Below are 6718 nucleotides of genomic sequence, written 5' to 3' on the forward strand. Positions count from 1 at the left end.
CAGAGAGTGTCCCGTGTGGTAATGGTATATCCCAAAGCCGAGCAAAAATATCCTTCAGTCTTAAAAGGATTTCTGGGTTGTGCCTCATAGGACTTAATACTAAGATTCCTGTTCATTGGCCACAAAGTCTCAAATTCTCCAACTTAGAAAATACCCTTTAATCTCAGCTATATAGTGAGCTGGAAGCAATCTTGAGCTATAGGAGACACTTTCTTAAAACAAAACAAACAGAAGAATAATAAAAAAGTATGCTTAAGTAATGATGTCATTTAACAAAAGCCATATAATTTCAGTGTCCTGGAATAAATCTAACAAATGTGCCTGGCATTTAAATATAAAGCTCTATCAAAAGTTTTATAACATTATATATTCTCTATATATTTTATAGAATTTTCTCCATAGAATATGTATTTTTATGAGTGATGAGATACAATATTTTTTAATTGTCTAAGCTCTGTAAACTACTATAAAATACCAATAGTGATACCAATTGTGACAGTTTTCACAATTTTATTGTAAAATTGATATGGAAAAATTAAGATTCAAGAATAGCCAAAACAAGCTGGGCGGTGGTGGCCTACACCTTTAATCCCGGCACTTGGGAGGCAGAGGCAGGCAGATTTCTGAGTTAGAGGCCAGCCTGGTACATAGAGTGAGTTCCAGGACAGCCAGGGCTGTGCAGAGAAACCCTGTCTCAAAAAAGCCAAAAAAAAAAAAAAAAAGAATAGCCAAAACATTTTAAAAGTAAAACAAGGAAGGTAGGAAAATTTGCCTTTCTGGATATCAACATTTCTTAAAAGCTAACTTGACCAAAAGAGGAAGGTATGTAGTAGGAACATATACAGTACTGAAATAAAATATAGACCTCTAAGACTTGACATTCCTTGAATAAATATTTGATATATAATAATAGCAATAGAAATTAGTAGGAAATGATGAATCTTTAACAAACAGAAGATACTTAGACCATTTATTATTTTACATGATAAAGATAAAAGTATATTGTTAGCTCATTAAAAAGCACAACTAGTTTTCAAGTATACTAAACATATACTCACTACAAAACTTTGAAAAAGCTTTCCTAAGGCCTGGAAACCATATGCTATCAAGGAAAAATATTGGTAGTTTTTGTATGACAAAAAGAATTAAATACATAAAATACTCCCCTGCCTGCCTGGCCAACCTAGGGCATAGCCAGCAGAAGTGAGCTGACCCCTGACTTCCACTGTCCGTCCTACAATTCATCTATCTTCTCAGTAAGCCTTGTGGAGGGGCCCAAGATCCCTCCCTGCCAATCTTGTGCTTGCTGGATCTACCTGGGCCACAGCCAGCAGAGGAGAGGAGCCTGCTGCTCCCTGAGGTTCATTGTCAGGCCCACAGCTCTACTTCTTTCTCTGAGGAGTCCTGCTGGCATCAGGAACAACCAGCCAACACCAGGGATAACCATATGGTCAAATGATAATATAAGAAGATAATCAGAAAGATCCAGGGCAAGATGGCATCACCAGAACCAAGCTATCCTGCTTCAAGAATCCCTGCATATTCTAACAGAACCAAAGCACAAGAAGATGACCTTAAATACAATTTTATAAAGATGATAGAAATGAATAAATAAAGAGAAAATGAATAAATCCCTTAAAGAAATACAGGAAATACAATCAGATGAAGGATATGGATAAAACTGTTCAAGAACTGAAAATGGAAATAGAAGCAATGAAGAAAACACAAGAGCCGGGCATGGTGTCGCTCACCTTTAATCCCAGTACTCGGGAGGCAGAGGCAGGCAGATTTCTGAGTTCGAGGCCAACCTGGTCTACAAAGTGAGCTCCAGGACGGCCAGGGCTACACAGAGAAACCCTGTCTCAAAAAAACAAAAACAAAAACAAAAAAAACCCAAAACAAAAAAACCCAAAAAACTGAGGGAATTCTGGAGGTGGAAAACCTAGGGAAGAGAACAGGAACTATAGAAGCAAGTTTTATCAACAGAATACAAGAGATGAAGGAGAGAATCTCAGGCATAGAAGATAAGGTTGAAGAATATAATACATTGGTCAAAAAATGCTAAGTCTAAAAATTTATGACAGAAAACATCCAAGAAATCTGGGGCATTATGAAAAGACCAGTAATAGGAAGAGAAGATTCTCCCCTACAAGCCCCAGAAAAACTTCAACAAAACCACAGAAGAAAATGTTCCCAACCTAAAGAAAGATATGCTTATAAACATGCAAGAAGCTTACAGAACACCAAAAATATTAGACCAGAAAAGAAAATTCTCCTACTATATAATTATATTCAAAATACTAAATGTACAGAACAAAGAAAAAATATTAAAAGCTGCAAGGGGAAAAAGGCCAAGTAACATATAAAGGCAGACCTATCAGAATTGCACCCAATTTCTCAACAGAGGCTCTAAAAGCCAGAAGGGACTGGGCAGATGCCTTGCAGACCTAAGCAACCGTAGATGCCAGCCCAGACTACTATAGCCAGAAAAAAAAATGTAATCACCGTAGATAGAGAAAACAACAAGGAAAAACCAAATTTAAATATCTGTCCACAAATCCAGCCCTACAGAAGATATTAGAAGGAAGACTCCAACCCAAGGAGGCTAACTATATCCAAGAAAACACAGGAAATAATAATCCTACAACAGCAAACCAAATGAAGGAAAGCTGAATGTGTACACATGCACGCATGCACGCATGCACGCGCGCGCGCACACACACACTACCACCATCAATATCTAACAGAATTAACAATCATTGGTCATTAATATCTCTGAATATCAGTGGACTCAATTCCCCAATAAAAAGACACAGGCTAACTGAATGGAGGCAAAAACAGGATCCATAATTCTGCTGTATATAAGAAACACACCCCAGCAATAAAGATAGCCATTATCTCAGAGTAAAGGGTTGGAAAAAGTGTTTCCAAATAAACAGACCCAAAACTCAAGCAGGAGTAGCCATTCTAAAATTTAATAAAATAGACTTTCAACTAAAAATTATCAAAAGAGATGGGGAAGAACATTTTATACTCATCAGAGGAAGTAATGTGTGTAAAGCTTAAATCACACATTGAGTCCTACACATTCATAGTGAGAGATTTCAACACCCCGGTCTCACCAATGGACAGGTCATCAAGACAAAAGTAAACAGAGAAATAATGAAACTAACAGAGGGTATAAATCAAATGGATGTAATAGATATGTACAGAGCATTTCACCCAAACACAAAAGAATATACCTTCCCTCAGCACCTCATGGATCCTTCTCCAAAACTGACCATTTACTTGCTCTCAAAGTACGTCTCAACAAATACAACAAAATGGAACTAATCCCTTGTATCTCATCAGACCACCATGGATTAAAGCTGGAATTCATCAACAACAAAACAGCAGAAAGCCTACAAACTCGTGGAAACTAAACACCACTCTACTGAGTGACCGACCACTGGATCAGGGAAGAAATCAAGAAGTTAAAGACTTTCTAGATGTAGTGGAAATGAAGGCACAATACACAACAAATTCATGGGACACAATGAAAGCAGTGCTATGAGGAATATTTATACAGTTAAGTACCTTCATAAAGGAATTAGAGAGATCTCATACTAGCAACTTAAAAGCACAGCTGAAAGCTGTAGAACAAAAGGAAGCAAATATACGCAAGAAGAGTAGACAGTAGGAAATAAACTCGGGGCTGAAATCAATAAATTAGAAACAAAACAGTACAAAGAATCAATGGAACCAAGAATTGATTCTTTTTTAAAATCAGCAAGATAGACAAACCCTTAGCTAAACTAGTTAAAAGTCAGAGAGAGAGAGAGAGAGAGAGAGAGAGAGAGAGAGAGAGAGAGAATCCAAATCATCAAATTCAGAAACAAAAAGTGGAATATAACAACAGACATTGAAGAAATCCAAAGAATGATTAGGTCTTACTTCAAAGGAGGTATACCACAAAATTGAAAAATCTAAAAGAGATGGCTGATTTTCTTGATAGATCCAACCTCGGACACTAGTAATGATACTCTGCTATGCTTGCAGACAGGAGCCTGGCGTAACTGTCTCCTGAGAGGCTTCATCTACAGCTCATGGAAACAGATGCAGAGGCCAACAGCAAAACATTAGGTTGAGCTTGGGAAGTCTTGTAGAAGAGTAGGGGATAGGATTGAAGGTACAAGACGGTCAAGGACAGTGCAAAAAAGACCAACCCAGTTAACTACACTGGGCCTATGGTGGCTTACAGAGACTGAACTACCAACCAAACAGCTTGCAAGGACTGGGCCTAGGCTCCTACACATTTGTAGCAGATGTGCAGCTTGGTCTTCATGTGGGTCCATGAACGATTGGAGTGTGTGCTGTCTCTGACACTATTGCCTATCTTTGGATCACCTTCTCCTATCTAGGCTACATTATAGGGCCTCAGTGGGAGGATGTGCTTAGTCCTGCTGCAACTTGATGTGCCAGGGCTGGTTGGTACCAATGGGGGGGGGGCTTCCCTTTCTTTGAGAAGGGGATGGGATAATGGGGAGAGGGGTTTGTGAGGGCAGGACTAGGAGGAAAGTGGTGTGTGTGTCTGTGACTGGGACATAAATAGAATTAATTAGTTAATTAATTAATAAGAAAAAGTATGATGGGAAACCATGGTAGGAGAGATGTCTACAATATATGTAACTGATGGGGGAATGGGAACTCGGCTCACAAAGGACAAAAAGAATATGACAAGTGTCAAGTGGGAGTGGGTGGGTTGGGGAGCAGGGCAGGGGGAGGGTATAGGGGACTTTTGGGATAGCATTTGAAATGTAAATAAAGAAAATATCTAATAAAAAATGAAAAAAGAATATGACAAGTGTCATGATTTGAACATGATTTTTCTCTTATACATACTGAATTTCAAATGATGAAGACTGAAGAGGGTACAATCTTCATTCATCTCTAGATTTAAAAGTGGGGTCTTTTGAAATGATAAAATTTAGTGAAGCCACCGGGGTGGCCCCATAATTTAATCCAACTTGTTTTAAGTGAAGGGAGGTTGACCAGAGTATGCATATATATAGTAGGGGTGGTCCCTTGACCTCTGGCCAGAATCTTGAGTCCATATAAGCTTCTTTATAATATTTCCAGTCTTTGGTATTGTGTCATTGGCAACAGAACATGAACTAACACCACAAGTCAGAACAAGAATAGGCAAAGGAGAGCCGGGTGTGGTGGCGCACGCTTTTAATCCCAGCACTTGGGAGGCAGAGGCAGGTGGATTTCTGAGTTCAAGGCCAGCCTGGTCTACAAAGTGAGTTCAGGACAGCCAGGCTACACAGGGAAACCTTGTCTCAAAAAACCAAAAAAAAAAAAAAAAAAAAAAAAAAAAAAAAAAAAAAAGAATAGGCAAAGGAGAAATGGTGAGATGAGTTAGCAGATAAAGGAGCTTGCTGCTAAGGCTGGTTATTTGAGTTCAATCCCTGGGACCCATAAGGTAGAAGGAGAGATCTGACTCTTGCAAGTTGTCCTCTGACTAACATACATGTTCCATGGCACATGTGCTCCCCTGTAAATAAACAAAATTAAATTAAAAAAAAATAGGAAAAGGGGGTGTTGAGTTTAGCTTAGCAGGTTAAGTGCTTGCTGTGCAAATATGAGGACCTGAGTTTGGCTCTCCAGTGCCCAGTAAAAAGTGGATCATGCCAGTATTCTAGAAATGGAGTTCCAGCACCTGGCAGGTGGAGACAGCAGGACCCCAGATTCTCAATGTCCCGGTTTAGCCACTCAGTGAAGTCTAGGTTCATTGGGAGGACTTATCTCTCTAAATAGTATAATAAATGCCATCTCAGACTTCATGGGGGCCCTGAAAGAAGATAGTAAGACAAACATGGTGTGCCAAATATATTTAGTGTGATCAGATTCCATCTCTCAGACCTTCTTCTCTGAGGGGTGGGGTTCATGAAAAAGCTTAGCCTAAGATCCTCAAAAAAAAAAAAAAAAGGCTCAACAATGTGAATTGTACCTGGTACCAGCTCCTTTCTTCCCACTTTACTGTCAATACAGTTACTTCCCCATCCCAGCATCTCTGGGGTACTCATTAGCAGATTGCACTCAGTGCCCTGGTGAAGGAGTAATGAAGTCATCACTCCCAGGTCATTCTGGGAGAAGCAGTACATTTGACAATACTCCCTTGGATTTATGGAACAGGGATATTGGGTTGGGTTTGGAGGGCTGACAATTAGAATTGTCTGAATTCAAATTTGAAAAATCACTGTCATTTTGCTCAAATATTTTATCAAAAAGTAAATAAAATGTGGGATTGTGAAAGTGTTGCTATAGAAGCAAATGAAAGCAGTTGAAAGTCTGGCCTGCCCTGGCATTTCCCTCTAGGTCTCTCCTCTTCTTTATGCTCTTACAGCTCATGCTGGAAAAGTTGCTACACATCCAAGTTCTTTGTTTGACAAGTGAGGTTACTGAAGTCCACAGGGATGTCTGGTTCTGCTTAAGGTCACATTGCCAGCCTGGTAGAAGCCTGCATCCTCACAGTCATAGGGTTTTGTGCATCATAACTTCAAGTAGTCTCTTGCATTTCTTAGACTTGAGCCATTATGAACAGATTATATTAATTTTTACTCCTTCCTTCCTGCTTTCCTGCCTTCCTGCCTGCCTGCCTTCTTTCCTTCCTTCCTTCCTTCCTTCCTTCCTTCCTTCCTTCCTTCCTTCCTTCCTTCCTCCCTCCCTCCCTCCC

The sequence above is a fragment of the Mus caroli genome, chromosome 13, assembly GCF_900094665.2.
Source record: "Mus caroli chromosome 13, CAROLI_EIJ_v1.1, whole genome shotgun sequence".
NCBI classification, from domain to species: Eukaryota; Metazoa; Chordata; class Mammalia; order Rodentia; family Muridae; genus Mus; species Mus caroli.